General features: G+C 48.5%; 1 protein-coding gene across 3 annotated transcripts in view; it reads right to left on the minus strand.

Moving 5' to 3' along the window:
• RABEP1 (rabaptin, RAB GTPase binding effector protein 1) overlaps positions 1–26740 on the minus strand; it is a 1480178-nt gene that overhangs the window by 1140661 nt on the left and 312777 nt on the right. The gene's annotated exons all lie outside the window — the stretch shown is intronic.

Here is a 26740-nt window from a genome sequence, read left to right on the forward strand (position 1 = left end):
TGCAATTGTCGCATAATTGAGGGAGCGAACATTTTGTGTAGTATGTGCAATTTCTACTCCCAAGTATTTAACCCGGGATGGTGTCCACACAAGCCCATATAGTTCAGCCGGTTCAGAAGTGGCGTCAGTGAGGGGGAAGATCAACGATTTTGCAGTGTTTAGTTTAAGTTTAAGCCCAGAATACTCCCCGAATTCTCGGACTAGCTGAAGAGCTTTGCCTAGATTGACTGATGGGTTTCGTATATATAACATTATATCGTCCGCAAAAAGGATGATCTCTATCCCGCCCGCTAAGGGAATGCCCAACATCCTATCATGCTCTTGCATGAGGTCAGCTAGGGGTTCTATCACCAGTGCGAACAACAAAGGGGATAGAGGCCATCCCGGTCTGGTGCCGCCAGCCAGTTCTAGCACTTCCGATAGTGTGCCATTGATACATATCCTGGCAGAGGGTTTAGTGTATAGGATCTTGACCCAATTTATAAAATTAGGGCTGAATCCATAGTTCTTCAATATCCTGAACAGAAAGGGTCAATAAACTGTGTCAAAGACCTTATGCATATCGAGAGCCAGTGCCACTCCATGCACGTCTTGCGGTATTCTTGCAAGTACGTTGAAGCAACGACGAACATTTATTGCCGTAGATCTACCCAATACAAAGCCAGCTTGGTCGTGGTGTACCATGTTGGGCATCAAGGAATTCAATCGAGCGGCAAGAATCTTAGCAAAAATCTTTGCGTCTGTATTTATTAAAGAGCGCGGCCTGTAAGAGCCGCATTCGACCGGAGGTTTCCAGGCTTCAAGATTAGTGTGATAATTGCCTCGCGTGTCGTTTCTGGAAGCATCCCAGTCTCGAGTGCTTCTGTCCAGACATCCATAAGTCGAGGGATAAGAACGGCAGAGAACTCTTTATAAAATTCGGCCCCCAGCCCACAAGAACCGGGTGCCTTACCATTTGGTAGAGATGAAATGGCAGCGGCTATTTCTGTATGAGTTAAGGGGTTTTCAAGTAACTTGTCTCAGGAGAGAGGAGAGCGGTGAGTATTAGGGATGTAACGGTAGAACGGTATACCGTTAAAGATACCGTGAACCACTCAATTGAACAATAATAACCGTCACATTGTTTATACCGGTATACCGTTTATACCGTTAAGTGTGCTTTTCAATCTGATTTGGAAAGGCTGCAGTAAGCAAGTGCTGCGCAGTCTTGGTCTTGCACTGTTGGATGTGCCATCTACCAAGTAGTTTCAGTTGGAGCAGTTTTTAATGCCATTCCATAAACCACAAATGCTTGACACAAAATCATTAGGTTAGCAATAGGAAAAATAAATACAGTGCCAAGAAGGAAAAGGGTTTACTTTGGGTTGGCGGCTTTGGGGTTTATATATTTATAATGGATAATATTTGCTAAACATATGACAATGGGGGATTTCCCTGTTTCTATCATTGAATTTATATATAATAAGTCACACTGCGAAATTCACTCATCTCTGTGGGTATTCCCTGCTGCCATACCAAAGGGTAACATGTCCGTGATAACTGAACACCTTGTGGCCTGCAAGTGAACTAAAGGCTGTAACGTAAAGAGCGTGCGTGTGTGTGTATGCGCGCAAGCGTATACTACGATCAGCCTCCATTGATCTGCGGCAGGAAGGTTATAAAGATGGCAACATGTTCATCTTCACCAGTAGCCGGTGGAGGAGCCAAAAGCCTAAATGACCACTTAAGAAAAGCTATTCAGATTGCTTTGCCAGTCGCAGCAGGGCCCCCCTCCTCCTCTCCACACGTGTGTTTGTGTTTGGTGGAAGCAAGGGGTCGCATTTCAGTGGAAAGTATGTTGAAAAGCCCAATTCTGGCCCTGCGTGCCTGGTTTTTTTTGTGATGATAAATCTGACAATTTATGACCTTTTAGAAAATATTTGTTAAGATTGGTTAACTCCACCTGCTATACCGCGATAACCATGATATACCGTCATTTGGCAATAAGGTTATCGTACCGTCATAAAACTAATACCGTGACACCCCTAGTGAGTATCTGCGCTAAATATTCATCAATTTCTTCCTCCGTTGCTTTGCTCTGTGGGGAATATAAGGCTTCATAAAAACTATAGAAGACATGGGTAATGTCTTTCTGATTAGTAATCACCTCCCCACCTGACCACTTGACACAAGGTATACCAGTACTATCACGTTCTCCCCTCACCATCCTCGCCAGTAATTTGCCCGGTCGTTGCTGCTCTCCGTATCGCCTAGCTGCCATTGGCCTATCTAAGTAACGGAGTTCAGGCACTGCTGCTTCTTTATACTTATCCAGTTGCGTGCTAATATCCAGCCTTGTCTGCGAGTCTGGGACTGTTGCATATTTCACTTGTAGTTCTGCTATGCTTTGTTCTAAAGCCTTTAATTATCTACGGATATCTTTGAGTATACCCAGTTCTGTGGACATGGCGATACCCCTGATATATACCTTAAAGGCTTGCCACAGTATTGCTTGGGTGGCCACCTTTTCCTTGTTTTGTTCCTTACGAAGTATTCGTCAATATGTTCTGCTAGGTTGCCTCTATAGACATGGTCAGTAAAAGCTTCAGCCTTGAATGTCCGGGGGGGGGGGGGGGGTATCTGTGCGGGGATGCCTCGGGGCTATGCATGGTCAGCACCAAAGGGGAGTGATCCGTTAGGGTTCTTGGCAGTATTCCAGCCTCGGATACCCATCTCATGGTGCCTTGGGTTACCAACCACATGTCAATTCTCGAGTGCATGTCACATGCACTGAGGAATAGAATGTATATGCTCGCTTTTTACCATTTAAGGAGCGCCATACGTCCTGCATCCCCAATTCTGCCATGTGTATATGTATCATTTGTGCTGCCTGGGTAAGTGTTCTGGTATTTTCGGAAGTGCGATCTAACTGGGTATTCAGTATGGTATTAAAGTCCTGACCTATAATAATGTGAGCACTGGGATACCTGGCACATTTCCCGAAAACTTTGTTGAAATAACCTGGGTCATCCACATTTGGTCCATAGAGGTTAACAAACAGAACCTCCATCTCCGCAAGTCTACCATGTGCTATCACGTATCTCCCTTCGGGATCACATTCAGCATCGAGGTGTGTATAAGGCAGTGTTTGGTGTATTAATGCAAGTACCCCTCGCGCTCTGGATGAATATGACGTGGAGAAGCGATGTCTGCCCCACCCGGGAGCTAACTTGTCTGCTTGATGATTCAATAAATGCGTCTCTTGCAAAAATGCAATTTTTGCGCCCGTTCTATTGATATGTGCCATTATTTTCCTAGCTTTCACCGGGATTCCCAGGCCTCTAACGTTCCAGCTTATTAATTTAACCCCCTCTGACTTCAATGCAGCTATTGGATGAACATTGTTGTATCAGTGCCTTTGTGAAACTGAGAGCCTCTTTATTGGCGTGTGACCACTTAGCATCTGTCTGTGTAGTTTTAAACTTTAACTCCCAATATCCATAGATGGCCCCTTCCCCTACCCTCATAGTCCCCCTAACTTTGACTAGGTCTCCCCTTACCCAACAACTTATCCGCTTCATAGTATAGAAAGCAACTGCTTCGGGGGGCGCTTCCGCAGTGGCCTAGTCCAGGTTGAATAATTGACTATTCATTCGTTCCTTCTATGTTGCTAACACACTTTGTAGCTGTTACGTACATCAGGATGGATTAGTGCTACAGGTTATTAACATCAACTTAATACACAATGTGCCTTATTAATGCGGGTATACAAAGTTCAGATATTGCATTCGGAAATATTTGGAAGGTGTGTCCGGGTTAGCAGAGGCATGGTCGTTGCCGACGCTTCTTCATGTGTTCCTTCCATTAATTCTCACCAGTGTCCCCACCAGATTATTCCTTTCCCATAGTTATTAGTCGTCGTTGCCTGCCCCCGTATCCTTCTGTGGCTGGGCTGCGGGAATAGGAATAGCGGATTCCACAAAGGTAGCAGCTTCTTCAGGAAATGCAAAGAAATAGGTTTCATTATTGTGTTGTAAACGGAGCCTGGCGGGATATAATATAGCATATGGGACACCTCAGTCTTGTAGCATCTTTTTCACGCCTGCAAAGGAACGGCATTCCTGCTGGACCGCCAACGTGTAATCTGGAAAAATTTGGATTGTGGCAGAGCCCAGCTTCAGTTCTGGTTTGTTTCTGGCTGCTCGGAGCGTTAAATCCCTGTCCCTATATTTCATTAATCTGGCTATAATAGGTCTTGGGTACGCTCCTGGCTTGGGGCGGGGGGCGAGGGATCTGTGTGCCCTTTCGACCATAAACATGGGTGACCAGGCTGGATCACCCAACAGTTCCCGGAGTAATTCTTCTGTGGCAATCTTCATGGGGCTTTTTAATGTATCTTCGGGCACACCTATAATGCGGATGTTTTTTTCGGCGGGATCTCGCCTCCAAATCCTCACATTTGAGCTTCACAGAGCCCAAGTCCTTGACCATTTCGGATACAGTGTTTTTCAGGGTTTCAAGCGCGTCTTCAGCCATACCAATCCGGTTTTCTGCCTCCGTAATACGGCCGGTGGCCTTCTCCAGCTGTTTTTTGATCAAAGACACGTTGATGTTTATTCCATCAAGTCTGTCGTTTAGGGCTGCGAAGCCCTGTTGCATGGAGGCGAAGACCGCTTGTGGATCCATGGTGGTCTGTGCCATTATGGGCGAAGCCAGCATGGCCACCTCAGTACCGGTCTTGGTGGTGTCACTTTTCGGGGAATAGGTCGTGAACTTCTGCATAGTGCCTTTCACTTTCCTGGACACCGTGCCCTTGGGCATTGTGTGTTGCGTTCCGGTTCAGTAGAAAGTTCAGAGGGAGCTGGTTCTAGTATGAATCAAAGGATGGGGCAACACAATGCTGAGACTGCACTAGTATCTGATCAACAAGGTTGTAGCCAATTCTCGTTATGCCATGATTCTTCCCTTCTCCATAACAGAACTGATGTTCCACACCAAAGCCTACCATCTAATCCAAACTGAAAGACAATAATTCAGTGCAGGCATTCCCAATTAAACCAATATTGTCAAAGCCCAAATATAAAAGTGGAATCAGCACAAGATGAGTAAGTTGGAGAAGAGCAGGCAGTTCGGAGGTGTGCTGTGACACAAGAGAGAAGGAAGGAATGAGAAGGAAAAGAAAAGTACTGGAGGACAAAAAGCCTAGTAGAGGGAAAGAAGGAGAAGGGACAGGAAAGTGCAAGGAGGAGGTCAGAGGAAAATAGGAAAAGGAAAGAGAAGGAAGGCGGTGGCACTGGACAGCAAGGTCCACAAGGAAATCAGCATTGGCCAAGCATAGGACCAACTGTGGAGACTGGTGCAGAGAGGCAGAAGGCAAGACTAGTGGGGCTGGGGTGGCTGTGCAGCCAAGGGACTGGGACTAGTGAAGCTAAAGGTCTACTATGCATAGACCAAGAGACTGGTAGGGCCAAAGTTTAAAGACCCAAGAGAAAGACATAAGACTAGCTATAAAATATATTCCAGATACTAATGATACAAAAATAAATACTTGCTTATGGAAGTTCCAATCTAAGAAAACAAAAAGGGAAAGAAATCAGAAAGAGATGACCAGTAAAAGTCTATCTGGGAGCCATATTCGGGTGGAAGAACTAGGACCTAATCCAGGTATCCAAAGATCACCTTCTGGTGAGAGAGATAAAGGGAGAAGGCTTGCAGCACCAATATACAAGGACTCTTGTGGAAACCAAAACCAAGAAGGCTCACTGGAAAGTTCAATCAGAGAGGAACAACAGAAAAATACAAAAACACAGTTCCCAGAAACTGGAACTCCATGTGTTTATGTGTTTATAGAGAACGCAAGCCCAGAAAACACAAACCAACCTGTGATGGGCTCCTGAGATGCCAACGCTTGCAAGGACTCAGGGAGGACCCAAGCCAGTGGCAGGTGTCACATCTAAACATGTAGCCTAATCAATAAATGTGTGTTTCTCCCTTGCAAGAAAAGGGAGTGATCAAAAGAGAAGGTGTAACCTGAAAAACAAGGCCTTCCACTCCTATAATCCTAGGTTTTTAACTTTCTTGGTATAGGAGTTGGGAAAATTAAATAATACTGCTGGTGTAAGGAATTGGGATGGATCATTAAAGAGATGAGAGGGGCCTAGAAGTAGAACCTCTGTCTTAGATTCAATGTCTGGCTGCTACGAAGCATCCAATCACCAACGGCCATCATATACAGGAAAATCAGCGTGCTCCTGAAAATCAGCAGGCTGCCCAGACACTTAAATGGAGCCGGATGTCATGTGGATAGAGCCCTCTCCTCTGCCTTGGATGCTTTCCGAGTACACCTTTATGGCAGAGGACTTTGAAATGGACTGACCTCGTAACCAATGCCCAACAGCGCAGAAATAGAGGGGATAGGAAAAAGAACAGAGCCCTTACAGAAACCAAGATGGTGGGACACTACTTCCTGCCCACCTCTCCTCTCTGGCTACTCTAACCCCACCCTCCTCCCACGCTTGCGGACTTCAAAGGAATTCCCATGGTCAGCACCCTGATGTGAGTGCGGCTTTGTTATTCTGGGCCGCACCGGCTCCAGGAGACCTACTGGGGGAAGTTCCTATGCCCTGGGGAAAAGTGTTCATCTTCCTGCAGGAGAATCAAATCCAAGAGGCAGCACACTAAGCATCATTCCATATACAGCTGGTGAGACAGTCAGGCTAGACACCAATGTACATCAGTCCTGTCCTAGCTGGGCGTCACTTGCTGACACGTGTGATATCAAATTGCTATGGCTATAATTGTGTGCTCTTAGCAGTCACCAGGCCACAACCAGGCATGGTTTATATTTAAAGATGTGCGTGCCGGGGGCGTGACTAGGCAGCACGCAACAAAGTTGTGCCTGCTGTGAGCTCCACCAAAGGAAGCCTCAAACAGCGTTATTTTGGCGTTTTGCACATATGCCCAGAGCTCAGACTGACGGTAGTCTTGGCTGAACCTGAGGCAAATCCCCAGACTGCATTTCCAGTGAAAATCGGAGCGCAATATTCCTGGAACTCGTTGAACTTTCCTCGATCCCCCCCCTCCCACGGGACGGTTGGTGCCAACATGGCGGTTTGCGCCATTCCCTGCGGAGATCTCCTGAGATCCTTTCGCCCCTGAGAGTAGACCCGGGGCACTGAAGGGAGCGCAACAGCCCCACAACCGCAGGTGAGGCGAGCCTGCGGTGTGGAATTCGGGTGCGGGAGAAGCGGGACGGGTGTCCATCCTGAAGGCGTGTGAAGGACCTGCCCATCGGGGCTGGAGGAGGGGCACGCCAGCGGGAGTGCTGCCGGGCTGCGACACTCCACCCGGCTGCTGGATGGTGGCCCCAGGGGGCTCTGTGGGACTCTGGAAACGGGGACGCTCACGAGTGAATGCGGAGCTTGGAGGTCCCTCCCTGCCGTGGAGGGCTGGGGACGTTGCGGACCCATCTCCCACCTGACTACACCCTTGGAAGATCAGTGAACTGCATTTAGGCCTCCGGGGGGGAAGAGGTGAGTGGAACACGCCTGGCATTATCCCGCGCCGCCGAGCTTCGGTCAGTGACATACCTCCGTGCTTGGGCCTTGAGAGCCACCCCGATCCTCTTTAAAGATCCTTGGGGGTTAGTGAAATCTGCCGCTGCGCCTAGGGAGATCAAGGTTGGAGTGGAATGGGAGCAGAGGACGTGGACTCAGCCCTGCCACTTCAGCTCCTATAGACCTCTGGAGTTATCAGTCCCCGGGATACTTTCAACTTCCTATGATCTTCCCCTCCGTTTATGGTATAGCCCTCAGCCCCTGGCGATGCCCAAAGCCATAGGAAAGAAAAAGACTCAGGACATAAAAGCCTTCCTGACACCCCAGGTGTCACCCACTCCTCAGAGCCATATAGAGACAGTGGATATTCACTCCCCCCTGTCATAGACCCTCCCCTGGAAATGGCATTCTCCAGAATGGATTTTGAGGACCTATTAAAAGCCTTCAAGCAAGAGATTACCCAGGAGATTAAGGCAGAAATTACTACCCCGAAAGACTCTTTAGCTAGATCATTGGCTGAATTAACTACTCATCTGGGAGGTCTTGAAGAGAGGGTCAATGATCTAGAAAACGTAACGTGTGAGCAAACACACAATACTGAAGTCCTCATGGAGCGGGTCCGGACGATTGAAGAACACCTGGAGGATATCTGGGGCAAACAGGCGGACCTTGAAAATAGGTCCAGATGCAATAACATACGCCTTTGTGGGATACCACCGCAGATTTCGGATCAAGACCTGCCCAATTATGTAAGTGAACTGTTCCGGAGTCTTCTGAGCCTACCTCCCACAGAAGCGCTGATCCTGGATAGGATGCACCGTGTCTACTCATCGGCTTAACAGAGGAGAAATCTTCTTCCGGAAGTCCTTACCAGGGTTCATTTTTTCTGCCAAAAAGAGGAAATCATGACAGCGGCCAGGAAAGCAGACACATTGCAATTCCGAGGAGCATCCATCCAGCTGTTTCAGGATCTCTCTCCATACACCTTAGCTTGCCGACGCCGGCCACGAAAGGTGACTGCATGGTTACAGGCCCATAAGATCCGCTACCGCAGGGGCTTCCCCTGTAAATTGCTGTTTGACTGCCATAACCAACACTACGCGATCTCCTCTGAGGCTGAAGCGAGAGATCTAATGGCGGAGGACACCTCGGATTCCGGCTCGGCCCAGGATACCCGGATAGAGGTAGATCACGACTTTCATCCAACTCCAAAAGACAAGAGAAGAGAAGAAGGCCCAGAGGTTGGCGGCGAGTGGGTGGATCAGCCCTTGGTCAGAGGGAGGTTGTAGATCACAGCCATGCATGCTCCTCGCTGAGTGACCCAAGAAACCATCAGGAGCAGGCCGACACTTTGACGACCGGCGGAATACCTAAATAAAGGGGATGCATACTCTATTAACCATGATCTGTCTCTCCTGGGATAGGTCATATGAGGGCCGATGGCCTGGTCATTGGGAACTGTATCGGTGAAGCCTTGGGATTGCCTCGTCGAATTTGCAGAGGGACCTTCACGAGCTGAAGCTCACTGGTGGGCCTGACATTGAGTGGACAGGTCACTTGCTGGAGAGGTTTCTGGGATACCGATCGCATAGATCCCGGAACGGTTTTTGAATATTCATGTTGCATTAGTTGCTCACAAGGCATACTTCCCGTAAGGGAACTGAATGGTTTGCAAAAGTTGAATTCAGATTCTGATTTGGGGCGCCTGAGTCGGATTGCACCCAATGTTGATGGCGGTTTGTGGTGGTCGAAATTGGTACTGGGGCTATCAGAAGCTCCATACATTTTGTTCGCTTTTTTTTTTTTTACTTTTCTTCTTCTTTCTGGTTCATTATGTCTTTTGATTTCATCTGTTTGTGGCGGGTCATTTTGTCAACAAGTCCTCACTATGGCCTTAACCCGCCTTGGTTGGTCCTGGTTAGCTGTTATATTCCTACTCTCCAGGGAGGAGGATCCCACTTATCCACACGACTCTTTCCCGGTCTGATGGCTGGGGAACGGTGGGTTCCGGGCAGGGAGGGGAAGGGGTTAGACAGCGTATTGGGGGCGGGTCTAAGTGTTTCCGGTATGGCGACACCAGAGTTTAGATTCATCACCCTTAACGTACAGGGGTTGAACTCCCCCCCCCCCCTCCACCTAAAACGCAACGCACAGCTACATAGATTAGCGTCATTGGACTCAGCATTCCTATTTTTCCAAGAGACTCACCTCCAACCTGAGGATGAGTTCGGCCTTAATAATAGACTTTACCCAACGAAATATTTTGCTTCTAGTGGCACGAAAAAGGTGGGGTCGCCATCCTGGTGCGTAAGGGCATCCCTCTAAAAACGTTGAAGATAATACGCGATGGGGAGGGAAGATTTCTGCTGATGGTAGCTATGCTGTGGGGGCGGAAAATGACCCTGGCTTCGTTGTACGCCCCAAACACTAACCAAGATGTATTTCTAGCCTCTCTCTCTGACACTATAGAGCAACATGCAGAGGGCGAGATAGTTCTAGGCGGAGACTTTAACGCTGTGGTCAACCCCCTCCTTGATAAGACGCTTCCCCCAACTGCAAACGATAAGAAAAACTTCTTAGCCCTCACCACTCTGCTGCGAGAACACTCTCTTATCGAAGCATGGCGATTCCTACATCCGGAAGAGCGAAACTATACATACTTCTCGCCGGTCCATAGGGGGTTCTCCAGACTGTACATGTTCCTCCTCTCTGACACCCTTATTCCATTGACAACAGATGTGGAGATCCTCCCGGAAGCCCTTTCAGTTCACGCCCCAGTCCGCTTATCACTAATTCCTCCCCAAGCAGCCCCCCCCCAAAGACAACAACCTCCTATTAGAGGATGACATAATCCAGGCCCATATAGCTGAAACTATTATACATTACTTCGGAGAGAACGATACTGGGGACATGAAGCTTGGGGTGGCCTGGGACGCTGCAAAGGTGGTCATCAGAGGTCACCTGATAGAACAAGCGTCACAGAGAGGGAGAGCCAGGAAAATCTTGCAGGCCCAGTTGAAGGGAGAGGTTAGGAGATGTGAAGTAATACACAAGAGTAAGAACTCGCGCCGGTCCCTGAGGGACCTCTGCATAGCACAAAAGGCTTTGGAGGGGCACCATACATCTAGAGCGGCATATTACATGTTGTGGGTAAAATCATATTTTTTTTACACGAAAGGGAACAAGGCTAACCGGCTATTGGCAGCAAAACTCAAAAAGCAGGCAACACGGAACAGGATTAACTCCCTGCACGACCACTTAGGGAGACCCATTTCCTCCGAGGAGGGGAAAATCTGCATCGTGGAGGCCTTCTTCAGAGAGCAGTTGGCTTCCCATGTCAGTAACCCACAATCTGCCAGGCAATTTATAAATGACGCACGGGTCCCCCAAATCCCACAAATCTTGAGCGCCGCATTAGAAGAACCCATTACGCCCCAAGAAGTCGAGGACACAATTAAGGCCCTTCCCAATGGCAAGGCCCCAGGCCCTGATGGGTTAACCAATAAGTTCTATAAAATCTTTCAAGCTGAATTAACACCCCACCTTACAAGGCTGTTTAACTCCCTGTGGGAGGAAGGTACTGTGACACAGACGATGGCAGAAAAGACCCGGCAGAATGCGCATCTTATCGCTCTATGGAGCTTCTCAACTCCGATGCGAAGATATATAGCAAGATTATTACCCGTCGGGTGGGGGAGGTACTGTCGCTTGTTATAAATCGCAACCAGACATGATTTATTCAGGGCCGTTCGGCGTTCCATAATATTCGCCGAGCGATGAACCAGATATCCTTAGCTCCGTCAATCCCGGGGACCCTCGCTCTCTCTCTCCTTTCTTTAGATGCCCACAGAGCATTTGATAGTATGTCCTGGGAATACTTGCAGTTAGTTTTGAAGGCCTTTGGCCCTAAATTCTCGAGGCTAATACTGTCAAACTTCCAAATCCCATCGATGCGTGTCCGTGTTAACGCGCAATGGTCTGCCCAGATACCCTTACGCAGGTACACCAGGCCGGGATGCCCCCTTTCGCCCTTAGTCTTCGCACTGGCGATGGAGCCTCTGGCTCAGCATATACGCCTTCACCCGGGGGTCAAGGGATTTGAGCACAGGGGGAAATGCCATAAAGTCGCATTACACGCGGATGACGTGCTCTGTTTCCTTAGAGACGCACAAAGCTCTGTTCCCACTCTAGTAGATTCTATTGCCCGGTTCGCTGCGTTCTCTGGGTTCACAATAAATTTCAGGAAGTCGATGGGAATGGGGCTGACGGAATCTCGGGCCGCTTTGGCAGCTCTTCAGACTTCATACCCATTCCAGTGGAATTCCAACTATATCACTTACCTGGGGGTGCGTCAAACACCAACTTACGAGGGCCTGCAGGAGGCCAACAATCCCAATCTATTGAAAGAAGCCAAGGACTCTCTGCGCAGATGGACAGCGCAAGAGATATCCTGGCTCGGGCATACTAAAGCAGTTAAAATGACCCTTCTTCCGAATCTTCTATACACCTTCCGCGCCCTCCCAATAACAATCCCGGAACGTGACCTCCTAGAACTCCAAAAAGAAGTTGGTAGGTTCATATGGCAAGGGAAACAACCGAGACTCCCGCGCAAACTTCTTACGAGGGGGAAAGCATCGCAAGGCCTAGGTCTCCCTTCTATTTTGAGATACTTTAGAGCTGCTCAGGTGGCAGGGTTGTTGGGATGGTCCGGTCCCTCTGAGAATTGGCCTAAATGGTGTGAAATTGAGCAAGATGAATCTGCCACACCCTTGCACTTTCTCCCATTCCTCCCAAAAGAAGCGTGTACTTGCCAAGTCTCCCTGCTCCCAACCACGAAAAACACACTTCATTGCTGGGGAAAAGCTTGCGCACAACGAGGCATCCCGCCCGGTCTGGGCCCCCTATCGCCTATCACTTACAACCCAGCCTTCACTCTGGGCCTCCAACCTAATGCTTATTACCTTTGGTCAGAGGAGGAACCCCTAAGGTTACGGGATCTCTATGAAAACTCTACGCCTCTGACCTTTGAGCAATGCAAGTCGAAATTTGGGCTTCCCGAAACACAGAGGTTTAAATACTTGCAATTGCGCCACTGGATCACACACCCAACCGTAAAACAAGCAGCTAATAGACCCCCGAAAGGGATAGAATTGACAGTGATAGAGGGCCAACAGACCCACAGAATAGCTACCTGCTACCGCCTTTTGGAAAATGCCCTGATGGAAGAGAAATTACCATACATGCTAGCATGGGAAAGGGAATTGGGGATTATGGTCCCCCATGACTCGTGGCAGAAGATTTGGAGTAGGCCCCACAAAATTTCACGGTGCACCGCAGTTAGGGAAGGCGCTCTCAAACTATATTACCGCTGGAACCTTTCTCCGCATAGACACCATGCAATGAACCCCGAGATTCCAAATACGTGTTGGCATGGATATGGGGAAAGGGGGGACTTAGGCCACATGTGGTGGTATTGCCCAACTATACAAACTTTTTGGCTGGAGATACGATCCAAAATCAAAGACATTTGCGGCACATTGCTTCCTATGGACCTGCAGATTCTGCTATTGGGCAACGCTCCTGAAGATGGCTTGTATCCAATGTCGGGCCCCAGGGCCGAACTGGTTTCCCAGCTCCTCATGGCTGCTAGGCTCACACGAGGCAGATTTTTAAAAGAGGTGGAGGGCTCCCACACAGCTTACTGGTGGGTAAAGATCTGGGAACTTCTTGCCATGGAAAAACTTTCAGCCACGATTGATAAGAAGCTCCCTAAGTTCATGAATACGTGGGGCCCTTTCCTGGAATATGTGGCAGAGAAAGAGCATATGTTCTTTCAACCAAGACTGATAAAATTTCTGCTGAACCCATAACGATGTTCCGAGGCTGTATGAAATGTATGTTTTGAATAAGCACAGAAGACATCATTTGCCTCGCCTTCCTTTTTAACTGTTCCATAAGTAATTGCTAATGACTATAAGAGCAACAGTTGTATTGTTAGATCAGATAAAAGGTAGTCCCGACACATGATGGTTAACCAGCGTTAACGCTATATGTTTGTTTGTTTCTGAAGTATACTTTGTGTGATCCGAGACTTCAATAAAAAATGCATTTGAAAAAAATAAATAAAGAGGTGCGTGCCAGTAGAATGACTAAGGCAAATTATTATAATTTAGATCGGAGGAGTGTTAATGAAATGAGGGCATGGGGGTCCGATTAGCAGAGTTGCCTTCCAGAAACAGAATTACCTGCGTCATTTTATGCTAACAAAAAAGAAATCTAAAAAGCTACGGCTTCCACACCCTCACAGATGGCAATCCATCACAGGTGGGTTTCTAGGAATCTGTGGGGAGCCACTGGAAAGAACATTAGTAATGCGTTAATGTAATGGATACCTTCCCTCCATCACCTCTTGACAAGGAAGCTATGGAAGACCAAAAGGACTATCAACAAGAGATGGTCTGTTTTCAAGTTGACTTTCCATTTCAAAGTCCAACATAACCGATAAACAGCTGGTCATCTTAACAAAATACTTTAGTGCTACTAACTGTGACAAGGCACCTGTTCATTGCCCATGGATAAAGGATGGAAACTCTGGGGGTTGGGGGGAAGCCACCTGCTCTGTGATGCGGCTCCTGGAGTTGATATAAGGAGAATCCCCCAGAGTTTCCCCCATGCTTTACTTGGAGAGGTCGGGTGCAGAGAGCCCCTAGCATGGTGAAAAGTCTTTTAAGGGAGAATGTACGAAAGAAGGTGGCAATTAAGGCTCTCCTGTAGACTGTGAGAAACATGAAGGTGTCTCACCGGCTAGTCCCCGGCGATCCGTCATCCAGGTGGCCATTACACAGCCATCGCTATTGGATCCAGCTCCTGGGGTGGATCAGTGGGGGATGATCGCCTGGATGGGGGTATCCAGGCAGTGGAAGTGGGACACGATGGGTGAGATGCGGTACCCCCTTCCTTATAACACTTTCCCCATTCTATGCCGTAGGATAGGAAGCTCTATCCCCCGACCCCAAAGACCACACCTTCCCGACACAACCACTTTTTTCGTACCCCGTGAAAGACAACTGACTAATACCAGAGCCCTTTGCCTGACATTTCCCAACACAACGGTCAGGCAATTGACAATAACTACACAACCTGACGACCCTTTCGCTTCCCCACACAGATAAAAGGCGGAGCACGAGAGCACACTTTGAGCAAGGCCAAACGCATGAGGAAGCAGCTATTACAGTACTGCAGTTCTAGACACGGAACTGAAACTGCCCTCATTGACCTTAAAACACAAATGGATGACTTAAAAGATAAAGGTAAATTGGCCTTACTTCTATTGCTTGACCTATCGGCAGCTTTTGATTTGGTCAACCACCAAATCTTGAGCCAACACCTTAAAACTGCTGCCCACTTCTCTGATGAAGCCGCTTCATGGATCAGATAGTTCTTAGCAAACAGAACTATGCGCGTCTTCTCACCGACCGCTTCAGCCGAACCATTACCAGTCCTATGCAGAGTCCTTCAAGGCTCTTGTGTCTCCCCAACGCTTTATAATGTATTTACAAAGCCCCTTTTTGATATTCTCGACTATCTGGGTGTCACCTACACCAACTATGCTGATGATACCCAGATACTCTTCCCCATGACGGGTGATCATGCTACTGACTCCAAAGCACTTAATGATGTCTACTTGTTCATCCAGGCTTGGATGGCAAACCATGGACTGTGCCTAAAAGATGAGAAAACTGAGCTACTCATCCTTTGTTCTCACTCCAGACTCAGTAAATTGGATCCCACCTTCAAATCCTTTACCATTGATGGAAATACAATCAACCTCTCTAAGGATACTAAAACACTAGATATCTACCTCGACTCCACCTTATCACTCAAGACAAACGCCGTTGTTTCTGCATCAGTCTACACCTGTAAGCTCATAAAAGCCTGCAGACCGTTCCTAACTCCCCCCAACTGCATTATCCTTGCTAGAACCCTTTTTATGGCAAAAACTGACTACTGTAATGCCCTATATCTAGGTACTAGCCAAAGAACCAACAAGCTCCAAGTCACCCAGAACAATGCTACAAGGGCGACCCTCAACATCTCCAGGAAATCCCACATATCTGACACACAATGCAGTTTACACTGGCTCCCTATTGCCTCCAGAATATCTCAAAACCCTTGCACTAACTCACAAATCTAGAACTAACCAGGCACCTATTTACCTTGCTAACCGCTTCACCACCCACATGCCTAACAGACTTCTAAGATCTGCACAAGAGAACTCACTAGTGATACCCAGATTCAAGCTTCAGAAAGCGGGAGGATCCAGTTTCCCAGTCCTCGCCGCTAAACTCTGGAACACACTACCCGCCACATTGAGTGCTGAACCTTCTTACCTGGCATTCAAGAACAAAGTCAAATCTTGGCTTACTGAGAAGGACCACATCACAGCGATTATAACTGCCACACATTAATATAGTCTAGTAACTCTGTTGTAAATATGCTTCTTTGACATATTGCCTCTGCAAAAAGTGTAAATTCGCTTACTATTACGGTACTCTTCTATTATTGTAAATGTGTTGCTACTTTGTACCTCCTTTGTTACCCTTCCCTAGGAAATGCGCCCAGATGCCTGTGGGCCAGGTGCACACTACAAATAAAACAAATACAATTACAAACGGAGGAGAAATGCGGCGAGACCTGAAAGGACGACAAAGAGGGAAGTGCCCTTGCCCTTTTCTACCCAGACCCGCAAAGCCTCTGTGAAAGGAATCACAAGACCGGGAACTACAGCTGCCGTGTGGTGTAACAGATGTCAATGGTGAACGGGGCCCTCCCACACTGATAACCAAGGCGGGGAGACACACTTGCTACCATCCTGGACTCCAGAGACAAGAAACGCAAAGGAGTTCAGCACAGGCAGTGAGTCGGCGGGAGAACCGATTGTAAACCGGACTTCATGATATGAATTGGAAGAACTTATGAACAAAGAACTTGTGTGTTATTCAACTTTTAAAGCCCAGGGAAAGACCAGCTGCAGAGTGGTCCAGCGCCACGTCAGAGCTCATTCGAAAGTCGCTGGCTGGTCCCCTTTTCTTATGAACATTATAGTCCCAACAGGCCATAGGGAAGGCCGGTATAGAGAATTAAGGTGGTCATACAAGGGTCGAGCCAAATCCCTCGTACAATCGAAAGTACTTAACCCATTACCAAAGTTTTGACATTGTGAAACAGGCGTGTGCGCCCAGCTGAGGGAAACGCTGTGCAAACAGTGAATGTGTGAAGCCTGACTGGGGGATAAGAGAAAGCCTGACTGGGGCTTAAGAGAAAGCCTGACTGGGGCTTAAGAGAAAGCCTGACTGGGGGCTGGAAAAAGCTGGGAAGTGAATCCTGCAAGGTGTTACAACTAAGTGAACTGTGTTAAACTGGCAACTATGAACCCGGCTGAGGGATGCCAGCGAATGAGAGCAAAACATAACACCACATAAACATTGTGCAAAAAGGATAGGAGCCCGGTTGAGGGGGATCCACGGGTAAAGGGAAATCATCCGAAGAGAAGATGACTGAAGGGAACTTTTGTTTTGTTGTTTATAGCACATCAGCCCCTCTGAGGCAAGAGACTTTGTGTTTAAGAGACTTTGCCACAGAAAGGCCCTGATATTTTGGAAACAAACTGAAAGCTTGTGCTGGAGAAGCCCAGAAGTGTGCTGTGCTCGAGAGTCCGTCTTGTCCCGTGCTAAAAACGTGGGGAAGGGAGACCCCAGTTATAACATCCTGACTAATCATTTTGTAAACACTTCTTTCTTTTCTGGTGAACATTATCCCACACTATTTTGTAATTTAGCGGTAAGGATTGGCAATAGTTTTAAAAAATTTTTTTTTTTAGTATAGGCCTTTTCTATTTGACAAGACCAATACGCCACTAGGACTGCCTTATTACCTTATTATAATTCGATGGTTGTAGCTTGCTCCCATTTTAGATTTAGGTTTAGATTAGGCATTTCTCTCACCCATCTATAGAGTTTAATAAATACCCTTGAACTGTGAGCACTTGTGTCTGTCTTTACTGTTGCCACTATGAGTTCCTTACAAGTCCCAGAGCATAAAACCAGCTTCTATGGTAGAAACCCCAGAAAGAATAGTCCCCAGATGGAGTTTTACATATGCAACACTAGGGCGATTTTTTAAATTTCCGCAGAGCCCTATCTGTGGGTCAGTGCACAGCGCATGAGTGAGTAATACGCACCAATACTACCAAAACCCTAAATCTAAAAAATCTGAAGCAGCAAAGTCAGAAAATGATCAGGTGAAGCCAGTGAGATAAATCCAAAAGTATTTTAAGGCAAGAACACTGCACAGTAATAGCTAATACTAGTATGCATTTCAAATGAGACTTTGGGATGTTTACAAATGCAGCCTTCCCTCAAAAACAAATGAAGAATGTACAGAATGTGAAAACACGCTAGGGTATTGTTGAACGGGGTCTCTGTAAACAGGCTTGCTCAACTCTTTCTACAGCAGCTTCAATTGGCTTCATTAACTGCCAGTTGACCAGCACTGTGAGATTCCAGAGTAACAAGAGATGGACACAATGGTATGCTTCACAGTTTTTCGTTATTCAACATAAAGAAAGGGGAGGATGCCTTACTATCCTCAATTCTATGAGGGGTTTGCCTGCCTCAACAAAACTAAATAATGGACAGGTCTTTGTCAGGATGTCCAAAAACAAAATGTTCATAGTCCTGTGTCCTAAAACCTACTCTGACCCTCACTTAATGTACCAAAAAATGACTAGCTGGAAAATAAAACGATAGTTGGCTGCCCTCCTGCAGCTGTGTGATTGCTCTTACACCTGCTGTTCTTAAAGTAGATGTTATTTGCCAGGAGGACACTCCCTTCCCTGGTATTTTCCCCTTCTTAGGGCCTTGAAGTTTAATATGCCAGGGGGACACTCCCCTTCCCTGGTCTTTGCCCCTTGTCACTAGGGCTTAGAAGCCTATTGTGCCAGGGGGACACTCCCCTTCCCCGGTCTTTCCTTTCGGGAAAATGTAAAGTGCTAGTCTTTATACAGACTTTTACCTAGCCTAAATCAATTAGGTGCAAAGATTCTTCTTGGGGTTTTATGTAGCCAACAGTCTTGTTATATATGGGATACATTACTCACCGTAATCGCATTTCTGATGCTTGTATCTGCTTAGATTCACATGCTCTGCATAGGCCGACATCTAGTGGAAGCTGCAGAGTATAACAGTTTGTTTTTCGAAACTCAAAAAGAGTCGTCGAACTAGGGCATGCCAGTAATACTGTCCCTAGAGTGACATCCACTGTACCCATGATCCCTCACCCGTGTAGGACCCTCAGATTGTATTTTTTCTGACATGAGGTAGCATGAGGAGTAGCATGAGTACATAGTCTCCAAGAAGATAAGATAGATAAGACTACAAGCATCCATACACCTTCACTCAGACGGGAGGAATGTGAATCTAAGCAGATACAAGCATCAGGAATACGATTACAGTGAGTAGAACAAGTTACTCTCTTACCTGGTAACGTTCTTTTGATGGGAAGTTCCTCTGAAGTATTCTACATCTCTGAAAGTAATGTTCACAGCTGTGCTGCTTGGGAAAATTTTTCGGCGTCGGTGTCCTGCGTCGATGACGTCGATACGCTGTCCCTCGAGGGCCTCCGTCGAGAGCCGACGACACTGGATGTTATATCTAGGACGCACAACGCCAGTAGACTCAGCTGTAGTTTTTTCCCCAGAACTTGTGGCACCAATCTTCTGCCAGTATGAATACAGAAAGCCTTGCGGAAACGTAAGCTGCAATCGCATACGAATTTTGCAGAGGGGCAGGCTAGGAGGGTTCGATGTGGAATACGTCTGAGGAACATCCCATCGAAAGAACATTACCAGGTAAGAGTAACTTGCTCTTCGAGGGGATTGTGTCCTCTGACGTATTCCACATCTCTGACAGACTCCCAAAGCAGTACCAACGTATGGAGGTGGGAAAAGAATTTAGAATTTTGGAATGCCCAATCAAATTGCTGAATAGAGGACCGCCTTACCAAAGGCCAAATCCTGCCCATGGATGGAATCCAGCGAATAGTGTCTCACAAAAGTATGGACAGAGGCCCATGTGGCTGCTTCACAGATATTACGAATGGGAACACCCCTCTGCAGAGCAGTGGAGGCAGCCAACCCCCTAGTAGAATGAGCCCGTAAGCCTACTTGCCAAACGGTAACATTCAGAGATCGTCAAAATGATCCATCTGGACAAGGTCTGCTTAGAAACAGCTTGACCTAAATGCCTTCCAGCGTATCCAACAAAGAGCTGATCATCCACTCTGACCCAGAACATCCGTGAGAGATAGAAACTCAAAGCTCTCCTAGGATCCAACCTATGGAACCTCTCCTCATACTTACCAGGATGCGAAGGAGGATAAAACGCAGTAAGAATTACCTTCTGGCTCAAATGAAATTCCGACACAACCTTCGGAAAAAAAAGGACGAACCCTAAGGACAACCCTGTCCTTATGGAACACCGTGAAAGGTGGCCTGGCGGAAAAAGTTCCTGCAACTCACTCACTCTATGAGCGGAAGTAACCACAACTAAAAACACAGTCTTAAAGGACAACAGTCTCAATGGACAAGAATATAAGGGCTCAAACGGAGCTACCATTAGGAACTTTAGAACTAAATTCAAATCCCATCCCGGCACCTGGAAAGGTGACGGTGGAAACACATTAATTAGCCCTTTTAGAAACTGATAAATCAAAGGAATCTTAAAATAAGAACACTCCTCAGACGAGCGCTTAAATATGGACAGCGCCGTCAGGTGACGCTTAATGGTACCCACTTGCAGGCCCTTGTGAGCTAATGAAAGCAAAAAAGACAGAACCACAGGAATTGAAAAGGATCCACATTATGTACCCTGCACCAGTCGCAGAACTTTTTCCAACGGCAACAGGGATTTTGTTGCAGGCCTTCTGGCCGAAAGCAACACCTCCATCACGTCTTCGGGGAGGTCCCAATCCTTATACCTCAACCTTTCAGATACAAAGCATGAAGGCTGAGGGACTTGACGTCGGGATGGAGAACCCGTCCCCCCTCCCGTGAGAGATCTTCTCGGTAGGGAAGACGATGTGGAGGGCAGATGGACAGGTCTAGAAGGTCCGGGTACCACGCTCTCCTGGCCAATGCCGGAGCAATGAGGATCATTCGGGAACCAAACCTCCGTAAACTCTGCAACACTTGCGGAATGATGGGGACTGGAGGAAACGTGTACAGCAGTGGGAAGGACCACTCCACTATGAACGCGTCCCCTAAGGCTCCTCTTGGAGGGAATTCCCGCAAGCAGAACCTTTCACACTTCCGGTTGACACTGGTGGCGAAGGGATCCACTTGTGGGGTCCCCCAAAGGGGGAAGATCTCCAAAAGAACTTCCTGAGCCAGCTCCCACTCGTGAGAGACCGTGCTCTGCCTACTCAGAGCATCAGCCGCCGTGTTTTTGTCTCCAGCCAGATGAATTGCCAAGATCAAAATTTCCTGCTTGATGGCCCAGAACCAGAGCTGAATCGCCACTCTGCCCCAGCCCCTTTTTGTTGAGGTAGTGCATTGTTACTGTATTGTCCATCATAATCAGGACATTTTTCCCCCCACACAGACGGCAGAAAAGCCTTCAGGGCTAGCCTGACAACCACAGCTCTAACAGATTGATGTGGAGTCTGGACTCCGACGAAGACCAACGACCGATGACTGTCAACTCGTTGGCATGAGCTCCCCATCCCGTGAGGGATGTGTCCGTCACGATCATCACCTCTGGCCAGGGTAGCCAAAATAGTGCACCCCTCATCAAATTGCCTTTGACGGCCCACCACAGAAGATCCTGGGCGACCGAAGGTGACACCTGAACGGTATCCAACATCCTGCTGGAGGACTGCGACCACTGCATCTTGAGAGCCCACTGCAGAGATCTCATCCGCAGCCTGGCCTCTGGCACCAGTAGAATGCAGGATGCCATGAGGCCGAGCAACCTCAAGAATTTGAACGCCGGGAGACTGTGGGCACGTTGAATCTTGCCAACCATATGCAGAATGTGATGAGCCCTCACCCGGTGAGGCGAACACTGCCCCAGGGATGTGTCGAGCACTGCTCGGATGTACTGGAGCTGCTGGGTAGGTGCCAAATGAGACTTCTTTAAGTTGAGGGAGAAGCCCAGCTTGTGAAGGGAGTGGCAGGTGATGGACAGATGATCCAGGGCTTGCTCAGGAGAGCACCCCCTGATCAACCAATCATCCAGGAAGGGGTAGACGTGAATCCCCCCTTTCCCGAGATACGCTGCCACCACCACCATTAGCTTGGTGAATACCCTCGGGGCGGAGGTCAATCCGAATGGCAGGACCCGAAACTGAAAATGCGAGTCGCCAACCGCGGACCCTCAGGTACTTCCTGTTCTTGGGATGAATCGGCACATGAAAGCATCCCGAGGTCAAGAGACACCAACCAATCCTGAAGTTGAAGGGCCTGGAGGAGTAACTATCGTGAACTTGGCCTTCCTGAGGAGCTTGTTCAAACCACGCAAGTCCATGATGGGTCTCAATCCCCCGTCTTTTTTCGGGATAAAAAAATATGGGGAATACCACCCCTTGTTCCTCTCCGCTACAGTTCAATGGTGCCTTTCTCCAGCAGGGATAGGATTTCCTGCGCAAGGAGCGGATCCGGACGCTTCAAAGAGAGCTTCCCCAGTAGATTGTCGTGAGGCCTCTGCCGAAAAGGAAGACAGTAGCCGTGGCCTATGATCTGCAGAACCCACACATCTGAAGTAATGGCACGCCATTCTACAAGATGCTGCACCACCGTTCCCCCAACCCGCGAATCATGGGCCATGGCCTCATGACTGAGCGGAAGCGGCTGTGGCAGTGCCTGAGGGCAAGGAGGAAACTACCCGAGTGGCTTTGGCACCTCGAGGACATTGTTTTCCACCTCTGGTACGCCTACGTTGGCCCCTTTGACTGGCAGCTCCTCTCGATCTACCAAAGGAATAGTAGTATCGAAAGGAACCTCCCCTCCATTGCTGTCCCCTAGGACAAAAGGCGGAGGTTGACGTAATGCAGCGCTCAAGGACTTTGCTGCAGCTTTGGAGGTCTGCAACCTCTCAAGGCTCTCGTTAGCCTTTCTGCCAAAAAGATGGACACCATCAAAGGGCATGTTGAGAAGCCGGGACTGTACATCAGGAGCAAACCCTGACTTCCGCAACCACGCAAACCTGTGCATCACAGTGCTCGCCACCATGGACCAGCTGACTGTCTGCCACGTCCAGACCCGACTGAACGGATTCACACATGGCATCCTTGCCATCTTGAACGAGGGCTAGAAAACCATCCCGTTCCTCCCCTTCGGGAATATGTTAAGCCGCCATAGATAAACAATTCCACAGAGTGTGAGTGAATCTTGCCAAGGCACAAACGGAGTTGGCTGCCTTTAAAGCCATACGCCCAGATAAAAATACATTGTTCGCCCAACCATCAAAGCGATTGTCGTCTCTATCCGGAGGAATGGTAGGGTATGCAGTCTGCTTCGCTGGGGCCGTAGCCGCCTGCACCACCAAACTCTGCAGAGTGGGGTGCGTAGACAAGTAGCAGGGGTCGCCACTGGCTGGACGGTATTTTTTCGGTAGCGACTTATTCACTGCCGGGAGACTCTCCGGAGCAGTCCAAGCCGCTGCCACCCTTCTCTGTAAGGCCATATGAAATGGCAGCACCGGGTCAGTGGGTGGGCCTTGGTCCAAAATATCCGTCAGGTCATCCTGCAGAAAATCCACAGGTGGAGCAGACCACCCCAAGTACTCAGTCACCCTCGACATGAGACGCCTGTACAATGACTCAGCATGTGTACCAGGCTCGGGCCTGCCAAACTCAACCTCCGGAGAGGTGTCCAGACCACTGGCGTCTGGAAAGACTGATGCAGGTCTTCCCATTGGCTGTGACCAGACAACAGGTCATCAGGAACCTCAGGAGGTACAACCGCCTCCTCATCGGACCCTTTTCCACCTCTGAAATGTAATCCAAAGGCTGGAATAAATCCACTCTGGATGAGGGTACAGAAAAAAGGCTCAAATACAAGCCTCAATGACTTACAGAGGGCCTTTCTCTGAGTTTCCACAGCTCTCCGGGGCACCTCCGGTAAATCCTCCTCAAAAGCCGCCGATGGAATTGGCGTCGACGTCGACTGAGGCGCCAACGACTTCGACAACGGCTTTGTGGCTTGAGCCCCGAGCGTGTCCTTCGACAGCCTCGGCGCCGATGTCTTCCTCGGAGCCGGAGCCTCGAGAGAGAGTCCCTCAACGGACATGGCACAGACGGCGTCGATGCCTTCTTAGGCCTCACAGGCTCCGACGGTCTTGAGGGTGTTTAGGACCGGGACCTGGACCGGGCACTGCTATGGCGATCAACCTTGTCTGATCGGGACCTCGACGGCTTCCGATGATCGCGCCGACCGCTCGAGCCCGAAGGCGTGCGAGCGGTGGCTCTAGCTCTTTCCTTGCCGGATTCTCTCAAAGGCGCGGGCGGAATGGTGCCTTCCGATTCTAAATTCACTGTCTGGCAGAGTCCTTTGACGAGGACGGGGAAGGTGACCAGTGACAGCGCTTCCTCGAATGCCTAGAAGAGGCAGAGGAATGGCAGGAGCCACTGAGAGACCGAGACCCCCTGGACTTACGCCGACGAGGAGAGTCGGCCCATGAATCGTTTGTCGAAAGTCCAGCGGATTTCGACTTCCGGGGTTTGGAAACACTACCTACAGACAACTTCTTCCGCTTCCGTAAGGACTTCAACATCAAGGACTGGCATTCATCGCAGTCGTCAGTGGCGTGGCTCTCGCCGAGGCACCAGAGGCAGACGTTGTGCGGGTGCGTAAGGGACATTTTGGAACCGTAGTCCCAACACTTCTTGAAGCCTGACTTCAGGGTAGAAGACGAACACATATTCTCAATACAAAGTTAGAAGAACTGATTCAAAGGAGAAGGACTGAGGCACGCCAAGATTCCAAAGCAAACACGTTCGCGGAAAAAAACAGAACTGCGGCTACGGGCGTCATGCATCCTACATGTAACATCCGGTGACGTCAGCTCTCGACGCAGGCCCTCTAGGGACAGCATATCGACGTCATCGACACAGGACACCGGCACCGAAAATGTTTCCGAAGCAGCACAGCTGTGGACATTACTGTCAGAGATGTGGAATACGTCGGAGGACACAATCCCCTCTCGAAATGTATCCCTTCTGAGGCTTGTGGAATCTGCTTAGCTCACATGCTGTGCATAGATTAGCGAGCAGTGTTAGAAGGAGGTGGGATGTGAGAAGGGTCATGAGCGAACAAATGTCTTAGAACCGCTTGTCCCACTTGAGTATCTGCCTTGGAAGGAGTGTCAATGCAGTAGTGCTGAGTAAAGGTGTGAATAGAGCTCCATGTAGCTGCTTTGCAAATGGTGTCAAGGGGTACATTTGCAATGAAAGCCAGAGTGGCCCCAGTACCTCTTGTAGAGTGGGCACAGTTGGACTATCCATTTAGAGATGGCACCTTTAGAGACGCGATCTCCTTCTCTGCCTAGAGCTATGGAGACAAACAGTTGATCTGTCTTTTTAAGCGGTCTGGTCTTGTCTACGTAGTAGAGGACCGCTCTCCTCACATCTAGCGTGTGGAGTTTCACCTCAGCAGAGCTTTTGGGTTCTTGGAAGAAGGCTGGTAGCTCAATGGACTGGTTAACATGGAATTTTGAAATGAACTTGGGTGAAAACCTAGGGTGAGTGCGTAAAACCAGTTTATTCTTATGAGCAGTAAAGTAAGTATCCTGCACTGACAGAGCTTGAATTTCACTGACCCTTCTTATGGATGTAATGGCTACCAAGAAGGCAGTTTTATAAGTCAGGTGTTTGAGACTAGCTTTATGCATGGGTTCAAAGGGAGGTCCCATGAGTTTAGCAAGCACCACATTAAGGTCCCAACCTAGTGGTGAGTTAGAAATTGGAGGGTGGAGTCTCTTTACCCCTTCCATAAAGGCTTTGGCCACTGGCACTTTCCACCATGACACCTTGTTATGGGAGCTGGTGTAGGCTGACAGCGCCGCCAGGTGTACCTTGAGTGAATGAAATACTAACCCTGCATCCAGTAGGTGGAGCATATAGGTGACAATATTGGAAGGAGTACAATCAATTGGGTTGATTTATTTATTCTTACACCAAATAACGCATATTTTCCACTTATCAAAGTAACAGTGCCTTGTGTTAGGTTTTCTTGACTCTTAAGATATCCATACATCTCTGGGGTAAATTGAGAGGGCCGAACTCTATGACTTCAGGAGCCATGCTGCCAAGTTCATCGAGTTGGGTTGAGGATGCACCGTTTGTCCTTCGTGCTGGGAGAGTAGGTTGTACCAGCACGGGAGTCTGATGGGGTCGCACACCGCCATGTTTGCTTAGGTGTGGAAACTATGGTTGTCTCGCCAACATAGGAGCAACTAGGATGAGCGTCATTGATTCCCTGTGTATCTTGTTGACCACCTTCCTCATCAGAGAGATTGGTGGAAAAGCGTAGGCAAACATCCCTGACCAAATCATCCATAGAGCGTTCCCCTTGGAGCCTGGCTGGAGGAACCTGGATGCGAAGTCTGGGCATTGTCTGGTTTCGCCTGTGGCGAACTGGTCTATCGTGTGGAAACCCAACTGAGAGAAGAGATCTTCTATGACTTCTTTGTGTAGTCGCCACTCGTGTTCCTCTGGGATGGGATCTCTGCTCACAGCGTCTGCTAGTGAATTCAGATTCCCTGGAACATGTTGGGATGACAGGTAAATCTTCCGTCTGAGTACCCATTTCCAAATTTTCAAGGCAAGCTTGGACAGATTTGGGGCACGAGTGCCCACTTGTTTGTTTAGGTAAAACATTGTCGTTGTGCTGTCTGTTAGGATCTGCACTGACAGGTTGGCTAGGAGGGGTTTGAATGCTGAAGCGCTCTGAAGACTGCCAGAAGTTCTAGCAGATTGATGTGGTTCTGAGGCACTGTGTGAGACCAGAGACCCTGAGCTGTGTGGTGAAGGTAATGAGCTCCCCACCCTGCAAGGGAGGCGTCTGTTGTGACAACGGCTTGTAACTCTGGATCGTAAAAGGGTTTCTCCTTTGTAAGATTCTCTCTTGTCCACCAGCAAAGACTTTGTAC

The sequence above is a fragment of the Ambystoma mexicanum genome, chromosome 9 (assembly GCF_040938575.1).
Source record: "Ambystoma mexicanum isolate Mex_15411 chromosome 9, UKY_AmexF1_1, whole genome shotgun sequence".
Taxonomy (NCBI): domain Eukaryota; kingdom Metazoa; phylum Chordata; class Amphibia; order Caudata; family Ambystomatidae; genus Ambystoma; species Ambystoma mexicanum.